Source organism: Haliotis cracherodii, unplaced genomic scaffold (genome assembly GCF_022045235.1).
Source record: "Haliotis cracherodii isolate W230 unplaced genomic scaffold, xgHalCrac1.p SCAF_14, whole genome shotgun sequence".
Taxonomy (NCBI): domain Eukaryota; kingdom Metazoa; phylum Mollusca; class Gastropoda; order Lepetellida; family Haliotidae; genus Haliotis; species Haliotis cracherodii.
The window spans coordinates 20,426,497-20,450,115 of record NW_027266269.1 but is presented as its reverse complement, the minus strand read 5'-3'; the positions used below and the strand labels follow the sequence as shown (position 1 = coordinate 20,450,115).

At 38.5% G+C, this 23,619-nt stretch overlaps 2 pseudogenes; both read right to left on the bottom strand.

The window, feature by feature from the left end:
• The window catches only part of LOC139461069 (receptor-type tyrosine-protein phosphatase alpha-like), a 31,689-nt pseudogene extending 29,775 nt beyond the window's left edge, over positions 1-1,914 (bottom strand).
• Positions 1,915-15,348: 13,434 nt separating this feature from the next.
• The window catches only part of LOC139461074 (multiple epidermal growth factor-like domains protein 10), a 69,966-nt pseudogene continuing 61,695 nt past the window's right edge, over positions 15,349-23,619 (bottom strand).

Genomic DNA, 23,619 nt, shown 5'->3' with positions numbered 1-23,619 from the left:
TTTATGTAAGAAGCATGTGAAAGTGTCAGATAACAGACGTTCTTGGAAAATCTCTGGTTTGTTGTTATCCCGCTTAAACATTGAATGACTAGGATGGGCTTTAACAAATGATGATTTTCCTAATGAATGACATTGTAATTAGCAGATACTGTGATTCGTGTCGTGACTTCACATAAAATAATTCACACAAGTAAAACATATCTATGGTGCTCATGATGTAACCAATAACACTTGCCCCAGCATTGCCAATAAAAGTAAACCCTTACCCTGACTCACGTCCGTATCGATCATTCATTATGTGTACATTTAAAACAGAACATAAATTAATAAAATATTTTTCAAAATTATGAAGAACTGTACCATTTGAATAAAATCTGTCTGAGAGAAACTCCCAGTATGAAGTATCCTGGTCATGGAGATATTCAAGTATATCATCCCCCCCCCCCCCCCCCCCCCAATACCTGGCTCTTTACCAGTCCATGCATTGAAGTCCCACCATAATGTGCACAAAACATCACCTAGAATGCCAAGCAGTTATCCGGAAATATACCATTCTTAGAATCAACATTGCTGTTTGTACCATGTAAATACTAGTACAAACAGAACGCCACTGCATATGGTCTATGGAAGGGTATCAGGGCAACACTACCGTGACTACATCACTGTGGTTCTGACCTTTCCCCTATAGGTTATGTTTGGTCCTTTCTCTTCTTTTTCAACCATCACCATCACTCGGAAACTCTTTGAACTTCGCTAATCATCTGTTACTGTTAAATATCCCCAACTTCTTTGGGAGTCTATAGAACCCCATGATCTGACAATTATTTTCCACAAATAAAGGTGATTATGACATGAATTTGCCTCACATGAAAAACAAGAATTTGACCAGAATGCCAGAAAAGTCCCCAAAAGTCGTACCACATTCCTCCATAAATATGAACCAGAACCATTTGACAACCGACGTATCTTTTAGCCTCGCTCACATACGTTCATGGTGAGGACAACTCCATTTTCGGATATATATAATAGGAATTTCATTATGAATTGCTTTAGAGGATTTTCCAAACTGGAATCTGAACATGAGTGAGAGAGTAAGTATGGTTTAACGCCGCTTTTAGCAATATTCCAGCAATATCACGGCAATATCAGAAGTGGGCTTCACATATTGTACCCATTTAGGGAATCGAACCCGGGTTTTCGGCGTGACGAGCGAACGCTTTAACCACTAGGCTACCTGACCGCCCCAATCTGGACATGAAACATTAGGTCACATGAGCACATCTGAGGAGACAATCACAATGCAACATTTGAAGACAAGTGATGATAAATGGTCTGTTTGATGGTTTTTTTTAACTCAGGGGTTATATTACATGTACACCAGTTACATTAAAGAGCGTCTGGAAAGACTGCAGTGGTTAAAACGATGACGCGAGTTCGATCCCCACATGGTCAACGTCTGGTATACCCCGTCGTGATATAATTGACTATTGCTAAAAGCGGCCTAAAATCACCCTACACTGATATTTTGCAGAAACATTGGTTTGGACAGTGAAGCGACAAAGGAGGTTGGCGCATGTGACCCTCACGTTCAACACACGTTTATTAAATTAGGTCAGGACTTTCAGCTGGCCAGGGCAACATTGTGATGATCTCATTCCTGAGTTGTGTGTAAGCGGGGGTCCTACCATGTCACTATACAGTGGTCACTTTTTGGCATTTAATAAATAAACAAACACATAAAGATTAATGATAAGCTGGATTGAGAAGAATGTTTGTAGAGATGTCCCCCAAGGCTGGGAGGCCCGCGCTTGTAACAAGGAAGTGAATTGAAAGATATTTAATCTCTCTGATAGCCAGGTTTACCATAACTGTTGAAACAGGAGCAGGTAGCAATGCGTGAATTCCAGCGTACATAATCACTGTGTGACCGAAGTAATGTTCATGCGCCGAATAACTCACATGCACATAAATTAACATCAATGTTTCAAATTGGATTAGGTAACACTGCATGTATTCTAGCTTGATGCATATGCACATGTACACATGCATGATGACAAAAGAATATAACATGGAGTTAACTGAAAGACCTATCACGCTAAGCAAAAAACGTTTGTTTGTTTAGTATAGATATACAGTACAGCCATGACCCATGCAATGAACACACCATGCACATTTCAAGTGACACGCCGCACCCACACTGCAGTAGAAAAGTATGTACTGTAAATATATAATTTCATCCCGTCATAAAAAAATGTTTTAACATTCCACCCACAAATCATAGGAACAAACACAACAGCTGTGAAACGATATATTTGTGTTTTCTTGAATATGCTCTCTCTACAAACATTTCAAAGCGCGTCATACGACTTACGTTCGAAGGTTTTTTTATCAGGGTTACATCACTTGAGGCGTTAGTACTTCTTTTGAGTAGACATGCAATGGTTCACTATTTACAAGCCTTTGCATGTGTACCGTCCTGATGACCTGTATCATCATTACAATGGTGACTCATAAATATATGCTAATGGCGTAGTCGGAATCGTCCAATGGACTTTGGTGCAATCACACAACTCTTACGGATAAAGAGAAAGTTGTATCACTCTTGATTCCTGCCTTGTATCAGTCTTGAAATGAGACATTGTGTTACGTGTTGATTCGAAATTGAAATAATATGTTAACCTAGAAATCTGTACTAAAAGAGTTGTGTGTAATACCGTTACAATCATTGTTCTACAATAAAATAAACTGCCAAATATCAATTGTTACAATCTTAAGTGTTTAACTTGCCGAACCACACAGCTTTGACTGGAGCATTGTTATTTATTCACGTGCTGGATACGTGTTTCTTTCATATGTTCACTCACCATGGTGACTCAGCACGAATGTAATAAAGGGGAGTTGTCCAGAAGGAAATACAGATTTGGTGACATTATATGATATAAAAGGTAAATACAATTATTTAAATAAAACACCAGCCCATCAAACCAAAGCTTTTGTTGAAAAAACGTGTTTTTATGAGCACCTGATAATAAAACAACCATTTTGCGTTGTACACATTTATAATATACACATGTGAAAGTATCATGCACGCAACAAACACATCAAACATCAAATTGTGCGTCTAACATGAAGATGCACATGTACCTGCAAATTGTGAATCACTACCTTAAAGTCTAAGAGATGTCTTCTAGAATATGTATAGAAAGATGCATTATTCAATTTCAGAATAATATCATTTTAATTGAACAATTTCTTTTTCTTGTTAGCATGGGATATAGCAATCGCTTTCATTTCATTATTATATTAATAGTTCAAAATCATTATGCAATGGTGTTAACGAGTCGCAGTATTTCAGTAACTCTTTATACACCGCATACAAAGAAACTAACCGATGTTCAGCAATGCATTCTTGTCAGTGATCATTCTTCGCCTGTTACAAAGGGCTGGAATATTGTAAACGCGGCGTCAAACCACACTCACACACTTGCATGTTAAAACGTGAACGCCAGCGATTAACTAGTTTTGATTATTGACAATCCGACGAAACAGATACCATTTGGCGTAAAAGGGAAAATAGATGGGAAAATTATATGAATGGATCAGTGAAAGTCAGTGATGACACCAGGTGTTCGCGAAAGGGGAAAGAATGTCCCACATTACCCGTAGCACCCGTCATTCACACAGTTTGTGTTTGTTGCCTGACGCTGCTGTAAGCAGTGGAGAGGAAGGTACTATATTTAGATACGTTTGGGGTCAAGTGTCATCTTGAATCTTCTAGAACAGCCATTAACTAATCCAGCATGGTATGGAACTTTTTAGAAGGTATTTAGACTCTATTAGAATATAGACGTAGTCAAAAGGGCCGCAAATCAGTGCGCCGGAAACCAATGGTAGTGGGTTCGAATCCCAGATTGTTTGTGTTAACACCAATACCCCTGCTCATGTGCTTCAACAAATTGGTAACCTCTTAAACCTACATCAATTCGGCTTCCTCACCCATCAAGCTGACATGCCAAGATGAAACTAAAATACTGTTCACGGCGGCGATAAAACCAACTCACTCATCCTACAAAATCATACTGAGGTACGTCCCTTTGACGTGCGTGGATCCCAAGATCGTGGTTTCGAATGCAAGGTGAAAATCCCAAAAAATAATCACATCACCATTTGAGCAAGGAAGAGATATACATAAACGCTGTTATCTGACTTTGTCCAATTCAAATTTAGAATGATAAAAACATAACTCTAAAAGGCATCAGGTTACAATCTATTCAAATAGACCATACGCGCGTCAAAGTGCAACTTGAATGGGAAGGCACATACTTGAAACGAATGAAAGAGGGAGTTCAACTGGAAAGCTATTTCAAACCACACAAACACACGCTATTCAGGACAGTATGTAAACATAACATAGATGTAACCATTCAGCTAACACAAAATGCGCAGTCAAACGCGGCAGCTACACTGCAGTAGAAAAGTGGACAGTAAAAATATAGAGTTCCCCCCGCCATTATAAACATGTTAACATTTCCCCTGTAAAACATTCAAGCGATGAAACAATGTTTTAAACTTCAGTTTTCTTCAACTTACTTTATTCTACGAAGTTTTCAAAGAGCGTCATAGGGCTTTTGCTGAAATGTTGTTTGCTGGGGGTTCAGAATTCAATGCCTTGTACCGTGAGTTTCTTCATGTGACCAAGCGTACACTTTACTAACCTTTGCATGTGGAAATGAATACCTTGAATAAGTTATTTCTTTACTCATACTCATGTACAAATACACAGCCGAGGGATATTCCTTTGTATGGATGGATCACAACGTATAAAACACCCCCCTGCTAGGATACTGTTTAAAGAAAGTGTTATGAACTTGGGCAAGCGTCTCTGGATATGATGTATCGTAAGAAAATGGATTGTGGGGGGAAACATAAAACATGATATGAGACATGAATATGAGAGATCAGGCTAACGCTTCGCGTGTTGTGGAGGTTTTTTTGCAGCCTCGCCCTTGAGACCAGGAAGTAATCTGAGTGTTGCATCGGAATGTGCGACTGTGATGTTGTGCTGCGATACTTTGCAGTCCTTATCTGATTGAGGATGTGACATGCAGAAACTTCCTCGATGATAGCGACGAGTAACACTCTGGGTTGAAGTCGCATTTTCAAACATAAATGTTTATCATGTATAAATGTTCTCATTTTGTATGCATTTTAACCACATTACATCAGTTTTATGACTACTGCTGCACATCTGACCATAAATGGACTAATTCACGAAGTGAGATACAGTTTTGATGCAACAGGAATATGTGATTTCAAGTGATAATTTTTATAACAGTGGTTGTAAAAAATTCGCAAAGTAACTTGCTCAGACTAATTAACACTAAATCAGTAAGTGAGAGACAACAGGGTTTATACAACACTTAGGTATTTGTGATGTCATGTTACTTTGAGCCGAAGATTATTTTTCGTAACAGTGGATGGGAAAATTGGCTAAAGTAACTGGATCAGACTCATTACCAGTCAACAACTAGTTGGTGCAATTCATGAGTGTTGTTTGATGATCGATTACGTCACTTGGCCGAATTGTATCAGACAGGTATTGTAAACCAGACACTCATATTTCAGTCATTTCCTGAAAGTCATTTCATACATTCAAAGTGTAACATGTATCAGTGCGATTACTGTGGTGTGGGTTTCAATGATGACAGATACGTTGCTATGATCAAGTAAATTCAACAGACATCGTGAAAGTTTCCGTTTTGTCTGACCCCATGACTGAAACAAAATCAAGCGTAGCGACAACAGTAGTTATCTGCATTTCCCGACTAATTCTCTTGGTTACATTGGAAAACATAAAACAAATAACAGCACGCAGATTGTCAGATTGTTTCTGATTACTTACATGAGACATTTATGTATATATACGATCCCTCCGTCAACGACATCCTCCTCTGAAAATCCCACGTAGTGTTCACGCCATTTCCTAAAAGACCGTCACCGGTAGTGATGGCATATGGAAGTAAACATTGTTTTACATAATAGGTAATTTCTTTTAGGTGAAAATTAGTAACTCGGCATCCAGCGGGTTTATTGATCTTATCTCGTTTGCATTATCATCATCGCCTTGATAATCAACAGAAATAGCGGAAACCTTTTGGTGTAGGGTCACATAAGTTATGAGTGGTATGCGGTACGTTTGGTGACGTCAATAATGACCGTTGTATGATGTATTAATGCACCACTGTGATCATGAGAATTGACAAAATGCATTGTTTCAAAGCTACAAAGGTGCTACTGTGTAAGAGACAGATTACTGCACTCGTGCCTTTCAGATGCCATTTATCTTACAACGAGGTGTTTCAAAACGTCTAACGAGCGTGGTAATCTCTACATCACAAGAGTCTCCGTATGGGCGAGATATCTAAATTGTGCTGAAGATATTCTGCATTTTCTTATATTTACATCAGTTTAATTATTGCCTGCAATTGCATTTTAAAATATCTATGATATTCACATTTGCTAGAAATATCTAGAATGGATTTCCATGTTTAAAAGTACATTTAAAAATGTCTTTTTTCGATATAAACATAGAATGATTCTCTAAGAAGCACTGGCTGTCCAAAATATAACCATACCCACATTTATAAAGTAGACATTTATATTCGCAAGTATATCTTTTTAACTTGGATGCTTGCATTACACCTATGTTGGTTCCATGATAGTTTACTTGAAAGTATCACACCAAGAGATTTATAGGTTTCAGTTTGAAGTAAATGTCCCCGAAAGTATCACACCAAGAGATTTATAGGTTTCAGTTTGAAGTAAATGTCCCCGAAAGTACCACTTTTCATAATTTGACAGTGTATTTCCTTTGCTAAATACGTCATTTTTGTCCTATCCAAATTAACATTACGTTTCCACGTATCGCAGTGCTATTCGAGCTTATTGATCAAGGTTTGTAACTTTTACAGTACTTGAGAACATAATTCTTTCATCTGCTAATAGTAACATGAATATAGTTTTTTTAATTACAGGTTGTAATAGTATACCATCATCATAATTTCTTTTGATTTGAGCTGCAATCTCATTGATAAAAATACCTAACAAAAAAGGGCTCAATACACATCCTTGGCGTACACTATGATAAACACATGATTTGACTTCCTCATGAAAACTACATAACAATTTGCCCATTTCATTATTGACACCATGTAAATTAAATAGATACCATCAGTTGCCCATACACACGGAATCGAATGCTTTAGAAAAGTCTACAAATATAGCATACAATTCTTCACGTTCACAATGATTATACCTATCTATAAGAGCCTGGAGAAAAACATATCATCAGTGGCAGTCAAAATCCTTATCAAGAGTGTCCGACTACAATTACAATAATGCTAATCAATATATTACTGAATATACTGGTACATTGAATCCCCTATAATTTTCAACCTCTGTCACTAAGCCTTTCTTGTGAATTGGAATGGTAGGACCAAGAGTCCAATCTTTTGGAAGTAAGAGGTATCCATCATTGTGTTAAATAATATTTCCAAATACGGCAGGATGTCATGAAGAGAGTATTTAAAGAAATCCGATATTAGTCCATCAATTCTGTTACTCAGATTTTCAATAGCGGATATAATTTCTTCTTTTGAGATAAGGGAATCTAATATTTGTGTTGCAAAATTGGTTTCATCACTTTAAAAAGAGTCCAAATGCTAGTTGTCTGCGGAATCATCACCTTTAAGAAGATATGTGAAGTCATTAAACCACTCATGAATTTTTCTGTGTTACTTTTGATTTTCTTCTTTTTGCTAATAGTTTTCAAGGTCATCTAAAATTGTTTTGATGAACTGATATCAATGAATTTTTTATAATTTTTTTTCTGCAAATAGCTTTATATACTCTTAAAAAAAACCGCAATACGGATATTTTTGGCCATAAAAGCAAAATTAGGGGACCAAGAGGTGCAAAATGAAGAGGTTAAATGTGTTATAGTATCAGTGACAAATTTCCCAGATACAAGTGATCACAAGGACGTGCAAACCATTAGTCGGAAAAACGCACCCAGTGCATTAACAAAAGGGCCATGGAGCTGCACGTACTGCACGTGCAGCCGCACTATGAACGGTATTAAAGTGCAGGGGGTTTGATTGCTTGGGACCTGCGTCAATGCAACAGTGACAGTTCAACATCATGCCAAGATTAACAGAACTGCAGGACAGGTTTTGTCCATATCCATCCAGGGCAATCTTATGGTTCAACGATACATCAACGAAATTTTCCACACGTCCCCAATCGCAACCAGCGCCAACGGTGTATTCCAGCAGGACAACGTTTAGCCGCATGCAGCACGGATCACAAGAGCCTGTCTACACAACAAACGTTGATGTTCTCCCCTGGCCCTCCAGATCCCCGGATTTGAACCCGATAGAGCACCTGTGGGGTAAATTGGATAGACGGCTCCGCCGACGTCAACCACAACCCCAGGCGTTGCAGGAGTCGGTTTTTGCGTTTCAGGCCGAGTGGGATGCCATTCCCCAAGGTGTGATTCGCATACTTATCTCTTCCCTAGGCAGGAGATGTCAGGCTGATATTTTTTTCCTCATAAAGGTCATTATGACATACATCTGCACTAAGTTAAAAAGAAGCGGCCCAGTCACAACTCTTCCAGAATGCCCTCAAAATCGGACCACAACTACCCATTTGATGTTTAACAGAGACTCATCCCTCCAAAATAATGAGCCAGAACCATTTGACACCAAACGTATTTTTTAACTTCGCTCAAACCTATTTATGGAGATACGACAACTCCATTTTTGGATATTTATAACAGGAAAATCATTATGAGTTGGATCCACTAAATAACGTATGTTTATTATTAAATCGTTAATTCAAATTTACAAACATTAATTTTCGAAGAAAAATGTTTGCATGATTTCTATGTAAACCTGCTAGCGGACTTTCAACAACTCAAAGTGTGAAGAGACAGCTGTTAAGTGACAAGTCATTGACAGTACGTTAAACGCAATTACGTCACATGAGCACAACTGACGGGACACAATGGAGGATTTGAAGAAAAGTGATGATAAATGGTCTGTTTGATGTGTTTTTTAACTCAGGGGTTTATGTTACTTGAACATCAGTTACATTAAACATAGAGCTGTTGGATCAACGAGGGTGTTTGAAACGCTGACCCGGGTTCGACCCCCTCATTTGCCATTTCTGTATACCGCGTCGTGATATGGCTGGAGTATTGCTAAACTAGCAACGTGGACCCCCACGTTCAACACACAGGTATTAAATGAGGTTAAAAGTTTCAGCTGGTCACGGGAACATTGCAATGATCTCATTCCTAAAGAAAACAATGACACACGAGCAGTGTGTAAGCGGGGGTTGTCCTTCCATATCACAATACAGGCTACGGTGTTCCGGGGGTAACTTTTCGGCATAAAATAAATATACAAACAAACACATAAAGATTAATGATAAGCTGGATATGGTATTGATATTGGTAGAGATATGATAAGACTTACCGTTGCTTGCTGTGGAAAGAGCTGTGAGGCTCGCACTTGTAACAAGGAAGTGAATTGTACAATACCCAATAGCTCATATATTGAAACTGGTTTGCCAGGTTTACCGTCAGTGTTGAAACAGGAGAAGGTAGCGATGCATGAAGTCAAGTGTACATACTCACCGAGGGAATGAAATAATGATGTTGTGACTTTTGTGTTTACTTCGATCACAAACATATAAAATGAAATCAATATTGAAATGGGATTAGGTAGCATTCTAGCTTGATTCATAACTACGTGTACAAGTGCATTATGATTAAAAAGTAAAGTAAAGATTGCTACAGAGCACCAATTATTCCCCGCCATTTAATGTCATATGCAGAGGAAGGAAGTGTAAGCAATGGGAGGAGAGGATTGGTGTCAAGTACAAATTGGTTGTTATTAATGTAGTTATCTTTTGAAATCACAAGAAAAGTGTCTTTAAATGGCAAGTACAATGAAAACCAATAAACCAAGAAAACACATAACTGGGCCTGTCATATTGTACATACCCACCATTGGTAACAATGATATATAAATTACAATAATTGATTACGAATCCTATATAGATAACACAAGAAATGTCATTCTACAACATGCTTTGGCAGCAAATATCAATCTTTCAGATTAAAATGTTGGCTGGGTTAAAGAAAACAATCTTTTGAAATAGTAAACACAAAAAAATGTTATGAATCCACTGTAAATAAACTTCAGTCCAAATATAAAAGTATGTTCACGCATTCATTTAGGGATTCCCATTTATCCAACAGCAAGTTAAGAACATACAGGTTGGTCAAGTCATCAATAAATATTGTGAATTATCTTACATATATTGTAAAAACAAAGCTCAAAGGTCACATTTCTCAAAACATCGATTAAGCAATCGCAAACTATAAATTGAAACTGGCATATATATACAAAAACACCAACCACATTAGAACAACGTCCCTTCTCAATCATGAAAAAGAATTTGGTACACTCTGTTGAAAGGAACCAATTTGTATAACTTTTACCAACAGTTATCCAGAAACAATTTCCAAGATCTTTTATCATATCTACAATTATGAACAAATTTCTTGTATGTTCAGCATTACCATAGTTTTGCTGAATTCTCATATTGATTCCATATAATTATAATAAACTTGTTTTAAAATAAATTTGATATAATGTACCTCCTTTGTATTTTAAATGTACCTGTGTGTTTCGCACTTATTGTGCATATATTTTGAAGTTTGTGATAGTGTAATATTGCCACTGTTTCTTCATGGAATGTTACGCAATACATATCTCATCAAAAACATCTTTGTTGTATGATAGTTTGTTATAGTTGTGTACGGACGCACGGTTGGCCCAATTGTCGAAGCGCTGCATTCGTTATGCAGAGTTGTGTCCCTTGGGCACTCCAGAAATCTATGACAGTGTGTTCGAATCCCAGTTGGCCCGATTATGTGAACGTCTAATCACTTCGGTCTTTCCTCCCACGACACACTGACACGCCATGGAATACTATTCAAAGTGGCGTTAAACCCAACTCACTCATTACTCTTGTGTACAGTTCCGTTTGGTTAACTTGGTTTGTGTTGTAATTACTTCCGGTTTAGATCTGAAGTATGTTCAGAAGAATGCTGCTATATTCAACCCAAACATCGTGAATATATCATGCAACCCTATTAATGCTTAGGAAAATATTTGCAAACTACAGTCCAACCTGTTGATTTACTATGTATCCAGAAGCAAATCACATATATGGTTGTAAAATTTCAGTCGGAATTTAAAAACATTGTCAAAGCAATGAACCATGCAGAACCGTAAACCGCCGCATGAAATGGTATGGATCATACATTACATACAGTGAACGTCTTGAAACAATACTGTGCTCAACTGTGCACAGCAAGCATCATACATGTGATTACGAAGACAACTAATTACAATTTTCTCATATCATAAAGCTCTATACTACGTCTATAGCTAAAGGAGATAATCGCTTAAAGCGAAATAGTTTATTCTTACAAAATATAGACCGGTTACCTTTATCGAAAGGATATATATTTCCCCTAAACATTTTTACTTCTTTTATAAACCAAATGTACAAAATGCATGGATTATCTACATTACGAAACATGACTAAATCACAGAATGTGACAGGCGATTAGTGAAAATCACTCTCATTTCATTTGGAAAAAAACCCTCCAATTTCTTTAGAGAAACCAAAATGGCGCTCGCCTTCAGTCAAAAACAAACTAAACTTTATACTTCCCCGCCTTCAGGTGTGTACAGTTAATGTATAATTGCCATCGCGTCATCAAACATGTTTTAAGATTCCACCTATACGCCACAGGAACAAACACAAAAGCAGTGAAACCATATTTTCAACTTAAGTTTTCTTCAATAAACTCTTTCTACGAAGATTTCAAACCACGTCTTAGGACTCTCGCTCAAAAGTTGTTTGATCAGTGTTACAACATTTAAGGCGTTAGTAATGCTTTTTTGGTAGACATGCGAAGGTTTACTATTGACTAGCCTTTGCATGTGTTTGTGACGGGTATGTAACAGGTCATAGTCGGCATCGTTCAATGGACGTATTATATTATACTATATATTTCTTATGATTAAAGAAAGGGTTTTGTTGCTTTTGATTCCTGTCTTGTATCAGTCTCGAAATGAGACATTGAGTTACGGACCCGTGAAGATTCAGGGGTAGAATAGGTCTTCAGCAACCCATGCTTGCCATAAAAGGAGACTATGCTTGTCGTAAAAGGCGACTAACGGGATCGGGTGGTCAGGCTCGCTGACTTGGTTGATGCATGTCATCGATCCCAATTGCGTGGATCGATGCTCATGAAATTAATCACTGGATTGTCTGGTCCAGACTCGATTATTTCAAGACCGCCGTCATATACATGGAATATTGCTGAGTGATGAAACCAGCCAACCAGTCCAAATTTGAAGAAGTCATTATGCGACGATGTCGTATTGGCCACAACAGATGGTGTGATCCTCCATTTTGTATCCCTTGTGATGAGAGAATCACGGTAAAGCATCAATCTCATTAAAATCAGATCTTGGTTCTCGCTATCGCTAAAACAAAGATCTGAGGATATCCCATTAAGTGTCACGTCAGAACGACCTTTCATCCAACCAATCAGAGCGTCCCTTCCCAGATCATGAAAGTGACAGTCGGAATGGGTTTTCTTATCATGCAACCACGAAATATTTAACACGAGGGTATTCCGAACGACAGTTACGGGTTTTATGATTATATCCATACAATCTAGGCCATCTATAAGCCATTCCAGAATATACTTCGTATCAGTTTTAATTTTTTTAAAGAAAATGTGTCACAATATGTTTCGAAGCGTAGTCGCCATTTTGAAACTTGTGTCGTAAAGCTCGAGAAAGCTGCCTCCTAATTGGCTAATGTCGATTTCTTGTCAAAATTCGCGAAAGGTCGTTCTGACGTGACCCGTAATGGGATGTCCTCAGATCTTTGTTTAGCGGTAGCGAAAACTAAGATCTGATTTTAATGAGATTGGGTAAAGCAACATGTTCTGTATTGATTTTGCCATCACAAGGGATAAATATTTCAAATCATCAACTATCAAGGATCTTTTAATTGTATAAGTTCTCATTTAATTAGTGTTTTTTTAAAGAAAATTAAATTGTTTGAAATTGTCTATATGGTCATTTTTGAAAATTGGTAGATTAAAATTGCAAACTGAGATTGTCAGTGGCTTTATCCCTGAAGGGGGTTAAAGTGCTGTAAAATTATTGTAAGTTCCACATCATTCAAAGTACATTTGGGTCTACCCCATTTTTAATCGTAGTATATTTGTTCGTTTTAACTGATAACCACAATTGACTATAATCACCAGCGGAGGAAGTCATAGTGTAAATCCTGCTGGGGAGCCGTGAAGGAAGCAGAAATATTATAAGTCCCCACGGTCCCCAGTATGGTGGCCTAACATTGGTTGCTGGCGATCTCTAACTCGTTTTTATCATGTTTTGTTATGTATATTACTATGGTTTTATCGTCACATACTAGTTTTAAATATGTCTCAGATACGCCGACGTCAACCACAGCCCCAGACGTTGCAGCTGTTGGCCGAGTGGGCTACCATTTCCCAGGATGTGATTCGCATACTCGTCTCTTCCATTTGCAGGAGCTGCCAGGCCGCTATCGATTCCAACGTGGGACACAAGCGTTATTGATGGACTTTTCCTATGTCTTATCTTATTTCCGATAAGTGAGATGACTACAATCACCAGGTGTTCTCTCCACAACATTTTATCTCAATACCTTGTACGGTTCCTCGAATAAATGTATTTTCCTACCTCGCACAAATCTGGCTTTTTCTGAAGGGAGTATTTATATGTAGCTATATCTTTCTCTTCATATCTCCCTCTCAATGTATCTCTCTAAATTTGATCTATCTATCTATCTATCTATCTATCTATCTATCTATCTATCTATCTATCTATAACATGTTGCAGTATCTGGGGTAAGAGATTTACAACAAAACGGTCAAGTTTCATGTCATGAAATCCTTTCCTTACATAGCAAGGAACAATAACACAATGACAAATGAAATGGTCGTTTATTTAAATAGCACAACTAAAAGCTGATACATTGTTCACAATATAAAGATGAACGTGTCTGTTTGCATAAATGAGCATAACTGTATGACAAGAAAATAACTACTTGGAATGAACACTTTTGCTGTGAAACAATGAAAGAAAATGGAAGTGTAGTTACGACAGAATAATGTTACTACTGAAAACAACATGCTTTACGAATATATGTTTGATCAATTGTATGTGTGGTTTATGACATGTTACATGTGCATAAGGTGTACGATAACAACTTTATGAATCTGGTCATGTGTATACACTATATTTGTCACAGACATTAGAACAACGACCAGTTACTCCTTTCGCCACAAAAACTCTGTACGTCCGACGTGGAACTTAATCAATAGATATCTAAATGGTCTGAAAACGAATCAATCACCATTCAGAATGCAAAATATCGACCTTAGTCTTGACTAGTACAAACAGCCACATACACACACGTGCATGCACGTCGCTATGTAAGTACAATAATACTTATATAGCAACGTTAAACTCCATTTAACCTCACCTCACCTGTAATAATTATACCAAAAAAGGATATGTGCATTTAGGATGCAGTGTGTTCCTTTACAAAATGCCTGTGATGTGAATTGTTGAATGACATATCTGTGTTGGGCGTTTCTGTATGATCTTGTCCGTGCCAAATAGTTCAACATAACACCCCTTAGTTGACAACTTGGCTGTGTCATACTTTCTCATATTACATGCAAAAGTTTCTTGAATTGCATGCAATAGTTACACTATTCTATTTTGTTTGCCCGTGTTGTTTGACCCATGCGACATCGATAACGTTGTTGATTGCGTGTCATAGTGCCCTGATATCTCGGATCATTGCTTGTGTCTATTGTTAATGGTTTGTGTGGTTCAGATTCAATCATGTACAGGGCCTAGTGATATATCATGAATATTGCTAAGCGGCCTTAAATAACATTGACCCCCTTCACCGTAATTGAGTGATCAGGAAATACTACACCCATCTGAAATACGTCCGTGTCTGTCTGCAGATGTATGATGAAAATGTATATTTTAACAGTTGCACAGCTGAGAACACATGCATTACTGTAATCATGTCAATAATACAAATATACTGAGATAAAGAACTGACTAAATAGCACCTGAGACATAAAAAGTCTCCCAACAATAAGGTTAAGATCCATGTCGACCCACCCGTGTTACATGTTTGCGTAGACACTGGACGCTCTGTGGTATTCCTTCACCATGTCGTAACAGAACTTGTACTGATCCTAAAACAACAGAATATAAGAACTAGAGATATTACATGTTGGCGTCTGCTGATCAACGAGTGATGGTGAACTGAACAGATAACGTATATATGTACTTCAATTAATTTAATACGGCGTGCAACACCGACGCTATCCTATCCTATGCCAATTTTGGGGAATGAAATAAGAGCTCTGAAATAAAGTGATGATATTTAGCCGTGAGCTCATGTTATGCGTTTCATGTGCATACTTATAGATTTGTTCACTGCAGTTTGAATATACGGGCTGTAAATATGACTACAGGCAAGAATAAGGTACTGCAGTCACACCCTGTAGTTCACCCTGTAATAAAATTGGTACTTGTACGAAATATGTGAAAGGATTTTTCTTAATCATAAGTGTTTTTAACGCTAAATAACAATAGTTTTCATCAGTAAATCTGTATAACAGCGACAACAACGTTCTGTTTCTGTGATGTCACAATGGGTGTTGGATATAGCACAACGGTGAAGCAGTATTGAGCACTCACATACGACTGGATGAACTGGGGTCTGATACACTGAAGTTCCCGGATGGTCAGGTAGATATCCACTTCTTTGTCCAGTCTGAGTCTGCTGATGATGTTGAGGACGCTGCAGAACACTCCACACAGTCGGGCACCGTCACTGTAACGAGACCAGGGGCATAGGATGGAACAGAGAGTGTCCTTTTTTTTTTGTCTTGAACTATGCTTACAAATGCTGTGGTATATTCATGTTCTTTAGAACAGAATCTGTACTCACGGACAATGCACAAGCGTCTTGTGGTCTTCGGAAGTACCCTTAGTGTCGATCTCATTCACGAACTCCAGCATAGCTTCTGTGCTCCCAGGGATGCGGGATTTCATCTTGTACTCTGTGATCAGTCGACTTGAATCGATCTGGAAACCATACACATTACAACTTGATATTAATGTCCTGATTCCTGTTTTTGCTTCTGTTCTCCGGGAGTTGAGCTGCAGACACTGCATCATCATCTACGTCCTGCTGCATCGCTTTGAGTGACTGCGGAAACAAGCAATGTATGGTACAGCGTGTTAAAGATCACACATCTTTGATGTAGACAGTATACATGTAATCATTTAAAAAAATATATATAAAAATTAAAGTGATTTTACGAGCTGAAGGACCAGGATTAGCTTTAACAGTACTGACTTTATTTGACAGCAGGGTATTTATTGCATCGGCTTACCTTTACTACATCACATAGAATCACATAACATCACTGTTGTAACATGATGTTGATAGTCTCTGTGTGTATGTAACCTTAGTTATATAACCATGCCCTACCTACTTGTTCGATACAAGCATCTGTACCAAAACGTCACTTAAATAAATGAAAGCTTAAATCCTTCAGTCATTTCCGTCATCACATTCCAGCTGGTTAGATTATATACGCAAATGTTACTGGTCCAGTGAAAACAGTTAGTGACAGAGTATGTTTTACACCACTTTTAGCAAGTCCAGCAATATCACAGAACCGTGACGTGTGAGCATTTTAGCCACTTTGCAAAGCCCCTTTCCAACAACACAATAACGAAGCATTGTTGTTATGTAGCTATTTCGTGGCCCATTAGTTGTACCTGAAACTGCCTGCTCATCTCCGCCTCTTCGTGTCTGGTATATGTCAAACCACTTCCAATTGTTCTCTCAAATTCAGCAGAGGTATAAAAAGTCCCCCTGCTCCCAAGAGTTTCGAGAAGAACACCATGAACAAAGCGGTACTGCTCCTGCAAACATGCAAAACATGTTTATAAAACAATGTCGTCATTAGAATGTCTCTTTCAATGTGAGTTATGTGGTTATCATAATATAACTGAAAAAGTAACATAATTGTCATAATGCTACCAAACAATAATGTTTAGTCTCTTCACAGTTTGAACTTACCACAGTCTGCACCATGTTCATCCTAGCTTCCCTCATCTTGGACACACACGAGAACACGTTTACTTTGTCCAGAGACTCGGCTTCATCAAAGAGGTTGTCGAGCGCAATGAACGTCCCCGTACGTCCAATGCCAGCGCTGAAGCCATGAAAAAATAAGTTGCCAGCAAATCAGATATGCAGGTGAGTCATTTGGAGATCAGATACACAGTAGGTGATATGGAGATAACAACAGCATGTAATATATTACCAGGGATTTATATGTGAAGGTGAAGTACTCGGAGATAGAAAATACAGTGATGATAAGGAGATACAATAACTTCAGTCATCATAGGGATCACATATTAGAGAAACGGTATAAACCTATACTTCACTTCTCATTACGTTCTTGCAGATACGTTTCCCAAGCTTACGTGGCAATAATGCAATAATTCGATATTTTTATAGTACAGGAAACTGTGGCACAGTATGTTGTAGAAAAAGATGAAAATGCCTACACACATCCCATCTTATATTAAGCATGGTTTGATATGAATCCTGCAGTTTTGCTGTCAAAATAAGGGTTAAATCTTTCAAATGAGGATTACATAATATAGGTAAAAGAATATGTAAAAGTGAAAGGATAAGTGTATACGACTTTATATCACTGGGTATGCTGGATACATATGAAGGGGTCTTCTGACATCCTCTGGACACGGGTATCGCTGTGCAGGTTTTCAGACGACGAGTTGAATGGCTCGAGATATTTTGTTTCTATTTGAAAGCACAATTATATCTTGGAAATGTCACAGGCAACATACCTGCAGTGAACTACAACAGGTCCGGTAATGTCCTCCTCTGATGACGTCAGACTCCTGTACTGCTTCCAGAAGCCGACCAGAGCCGGCGCAGAAGGAACATCGTGGTCAGGCCAGGACGTGAAGTGAAGCTGTGTCACTGTCCTCTTGTCAGAGGGCTAGAAATAGCATCTTAAATGAAACAGATCTTCAGGTCTCATATGGGATGGGGGCGGCCGGGTAGCCTAGTGGTTAAAGCGTTCGCTCGTCATGCCGAAGGCCCGGGTTCGATTCCCGACATGGGGCCGTGATATTGCTGGAGTATTGCTAAAAGCGGCATAAAACCATACTCACTCATTCACTCACTCATATGGAAGAGAGGAAGTGTCAATTCGGATAACAACATATTGCACAACTCCGATTTCCTTAAATTAACTATTTTGAAGTACAAATAATGGTAATGATTAAAGCGACAAACCCCTTTTTAATAGCCACAAGAAATATCCTAGATGGTTAACAGTGACTGTCACATTACCGTTTCATTCTACCGGGTACCCATTCACAGATAGGTAAACAGGAATATTTCGTAAAAGTAACATGCCCCAGGAGATGTGCAACCTATGTGCAACATGTGCTTCAGTATCGCGCGGGACCAAAAGACCTACTTTCGTAGAATGGTGAACACTGTATCTTCTGATGGTAAAGTCCGCCCTGACTGTGACCAACAGTGGCTTGATGACAATGCGACCACACATCTTCTGTTCGTTCTCGTCAGGCCAGTATTGTTCGCACTTTTTCTGTAAAAAAAGTGGATGGTTATGTGCATCCTTGACTGCAAAATGTGATGTTTTAACACTTAATATATAGGTAATATAATTAATATCTGCAACAATTAAATCATGCGCCTCTGATTCTATTTTTAGACGGCTCTCAACACCTATCAGTTATATCAAGGTTGCTCGAGGAAAGGGCAAAGGCAAAGGGATACAGACGTTGCCATCACAGATTATTACAAGAGGAATGTGTTCATGTAAACTCTTTACTCTTCAGTTCAGCTTACCCTGTTTAGTTCCATGACTCTAGTTAGCATGATGATTATCGAGACGTTTTCCTGCCACACCATCCTCCAGAAATCGTTCACAGTGACATGGTTTGGTCCTGGAATAAAATTACCATGACCATAAGATTACTTCAACCTTTAGTTTTGAAAATAGTGTGTGTCCATGAGTAGTGAAGAAAGGTATGACTTTGGTAGTGCGATGGGGAATTCCGAGTCAGAGCAGGCCTTCGCGTGAAGATCCGCCGGGTTGGAACAGGTCTCCAGCAACCCATGCTTGTCGTGAGAGGCGACTAACGGCATCGGGTAGTGAGGCTCACTGACTTGGCTGATGCATGTCGTCATATCCCAATTGTGTGGATCGATGCTTATGATGTCAATCGCTGGATTGTCTGGTCCACACTCAATCATTTAAAGACAGCCGTCATATAGCTAGAATACATGTATGTGTGCTGACTTGGTTGATGCATGTCATCGATCCCAATTGCGTGGATTGATGTTCATGATGTAAATCACTGGATTGTCTGGTTCAGACTCGATTATTTACAGACCGCCGTCATATAGCTGGAATATTGCTGAGTGCGCGTAAAACAACAAACCAAACCAAACCCAAAGAATATTGTTGTGCGTGGCGTTAAACAACATACAAATCAACAAATCAACAGAGGAGGTCATCATGTATGTAAAAAAAAACGTTCACAGATCCACTTTGAAGGAAATGATATAGCAATAGTGTTATAGAGGAATCAGTCATCTATCTACAAAACATATAATAACGTTCAAGACATATACCTTGTGCAGCAATGAACACACTGGATTCGGAGAAGCCCTGAAATGTAACAAACGCATTGTGCAGTAACAGATGACAAACACATTATACGAAATTACTTTTCACTCATTTATTTGCCAATGCAAGGTTTGGAATAATATACATACGAGAAAAGCTAACCATATGATCAAGTGTGACTTACAGTTATGTAGCTGGCGTGGATATAGTCCCATGTGGCATCACCATCGGGCATCAGAACAACGCGACTGTCGTCATCTGTTCAAAGAAAAAATTAGGAGATGTTTTCATCTCTGATGAAAAACACAAATGATGGTCATTTAATCATTAAACATTCAATGGAGACACTATTTAGAATATCACACCATCAAGGAAATTGATATTCTATAGCAAAGTTAACACATTCAAAATGAGATTTCCTTACCGCTGCATGAGACAAATATGGATATAATGAGAATAAGTGCATTAATAATACGCCAGATTACATTCACCAAGTGATTGCTCATAGCGCTACATTATTAGTTAATATGCATCTTCTTCCAATACCCCCAAAATATACACATTCGCCAATAATAGGCTGTTTTATATGCAATATTATTTCACTAAAACTCACATGGAAATAGTTCCAAGAAACGGTTCCTCTTTTTATTTTCAGGTTTTCTCCCTTCGACATGAGCTCCGTGTATTCCGTAACGGAGTAACTGAAAATATTAAGCGTCAATGCAATAACCTGCAATAACCTTGATTCTCCTCCGAAACATTCCATTTGACGAAACGGCAAAATAGCTGTGAAAACTATATGGATATGAAAATCAGTGATGACACCAGCTGTTCGCCCAAAAGGTGTAAAATCAGTGATGACACCAGGTGTTCGCGAAAAAGGTGTAGCACCGCCTAACGGTAGCACCAGACAATTTGCTTTGCAAACGTAAGTATTAGTTAGCAGACGCCGCACAGCAGTCCTCATGCCATTCGACGGCTACCAGTAAACAAACCAGTCATGCCTATTCATGTTGACTGTGTAGACAAAACATGAAAGTAACCCACAGGGTATGATTTCGATTGGCCAAACAGTTAGGGATATTCATCCTTTTGTTTTCCCCTTTGGTTAAAATAAACATGAAAACAAACGAAGCAGCGGGATTATAGATACCCACACGTCTGAATAACGCCATGAAAACACCACGCCTTTGCGAAACAAATGAACATGTGTTTTTAAAGAGGTATGTCAAAACTTTAGATTACAGCTGAATTTATCAAATCAACCATGCCCTACCTTGTACTCGTGTTCGAACCCCCCGCTCGTCACTCTATCCCTGACGTACTCCTTGAGCCTGTCCAGGGGCACAGGGGCCGGAACAACGTTGTAGTATGGCTCCGAGTTCTCGTACACGTTGTCTGCAGGAGGCTTTGGTTTCCTCTCAGGCTTATCAGGTGGTACAGATGTCCCTGCAGCAGGAGTGTCCTTCTCACCTTAAACAAGAGTAATTGTGCAAATTGTAGTTCTTGATTTGTTATAAATTGCAAAGAGACAATTCTAAAATGACAATAATAACTTTACCGAGAGAAAGCGTATTTCCTTCTTCTTGAGACTTCATTTTACGTCTTCTGGAACAAATGAAGTGTTAATGTGTATGTACGTGACAATTAGGGGTAGTTTCCGTAGAACTAATACACATTGCAATCATGTCTTTAGAAGTGTTGAAACATGTGCAATGCCAAACATCTTGTATTATGCTTTATATTGTAATAGTGTGTTCCGTTGTGCACATTCCAGTCAACCCCTTTATGTTATCCTCAGTGGTTGTGTGACTGAATATTGCTTCACGTCAAAGTGAGCAATATCCCTGCTATACATCACGATCTATGTAACTCCGAGTCTGGCAAACCAGTGACTGAAGGCACGATGTTCGGATCCATGCCATCATGTTCATATCCAATCCACATTGTATGCTGCCTTAGGTACTTTGGATCTACTATTTTCTGTAGTCAACCCAAAGGGGTCAGTGACTTCATGTGTAAGAAATACAATATGTTACAATACGATATTATAAGCATGACACATACCTCTTGATGACGACCAACAGGACTACGAGGATCACTGCCACAAGAACTGCTACAGCCGCGCCACTTATTGCACCAACTTAGAACTGGATATGGAACCGTTGCCCTTTTGAGAGCTTGTAGTCCCTGTAATATCAAACAACCTCCTCTACTTTTTGCGGTAATCAAAATGTCAGACTAAGAAATGTGCCTCATCTAGCTACCGAATCAAAACCCTGCAGTGTTTTGTAATTAATTAGGACTTGGAGATAACATTATGGTATCTATTGGTAGGTTGGTCTTACATGATTTTTCTATATTTGATGTACGACATGTTTCGTATTTACCTTACAGAAATATAATTTAAAACGTCCTGAACTGAATACAAGCGTTTCACGTGTGACGTCAAATGTAATGTCATGCTTTGGTTAGTCACTGAGTGATTAAGGTGTTACACACGACTGAGCTGAATATAGCTATCTCACGCTGAAGGACGGTATGAAAGGTATAAACAGTAACAAAAATAGTATTGATCTACAAAAGAATCCGAAACCAAACAATTTCACAAATGTCACAAATAAGTAATATGATTGTTTATGCATATCGACGAATAACGTCTGACAAACGGAAGAGGACAATTATGAAATACATACCGTTGTTTGTCTACTCACTTTCACAGGAATCGCCCTTGTATCCTTCATCACATCCATATATGCATGAGCCATTGGAAGGCTGACACGTCGCATTAAGACAATTGCCACAAGGATATTGGCAATTTTCTCCATAGGTGTTGTTGACACACTCTATATACATGATAAATTGAAGGCTGATTTTGTATGAAACTGATAGGGAGTCAACTTTACTTCATACTGTATAACTGTTTGTTGACTGGATAAAATTGTGCAGTACAAGTTGTTTCATGATTGTGCATGGGTTACTCGTGAATTAGTTGATATCTAAGGCAGAGAGCGAAAGCCCTGGAGAAGAGATGCAACAATGTATTGAATTGCAAAGAGACTATGTTGAAAAAAAGTCCAATTGTTGGGTTATATGTATGCTATTCTTAAAACTGTATGATATCCACTCATGAAAATATAAAACTTACTGCAATATATACAAGAAAACATCGTGAAAGAATTCAATACCAAATGCAATGATTTAATTTTATGTGTCTGCTGTTTGACCATTTCCTTACCTTGTTGACACAGTGGACCTTCATAGCCAGGCTCGCATCCTTCAGTACACTTTCCATCGTGTGGGTTGCAGTTGCTTCCCTTGCATTGACCACAAGCAGAACAGTTGGAACCATAATAACCATCAGCACATTCTGAAAGCAGATGTTGTGACAGGCTTAATGGCGCACATTCTGAAAACAGATGTTGTTAGATGCGTAACAACACATATTCTGAAAGCAGATGTTGTGAGAGGTTTAATGACGAACATTCTGAAAGCAGATGTTGTGGGAGGCATAATGACACACATTCTGAAAACAGTGTTGTAAGATGCGTAGTGACGCACATTCTGACAGCAGATATTGTGAGAGGCTTAATGACACACATTCTGCAAGCAGATGTTGTGAGAGGTTTGATGACGAACATTCTTACAGCAGATGTTGTGAGAGGCTT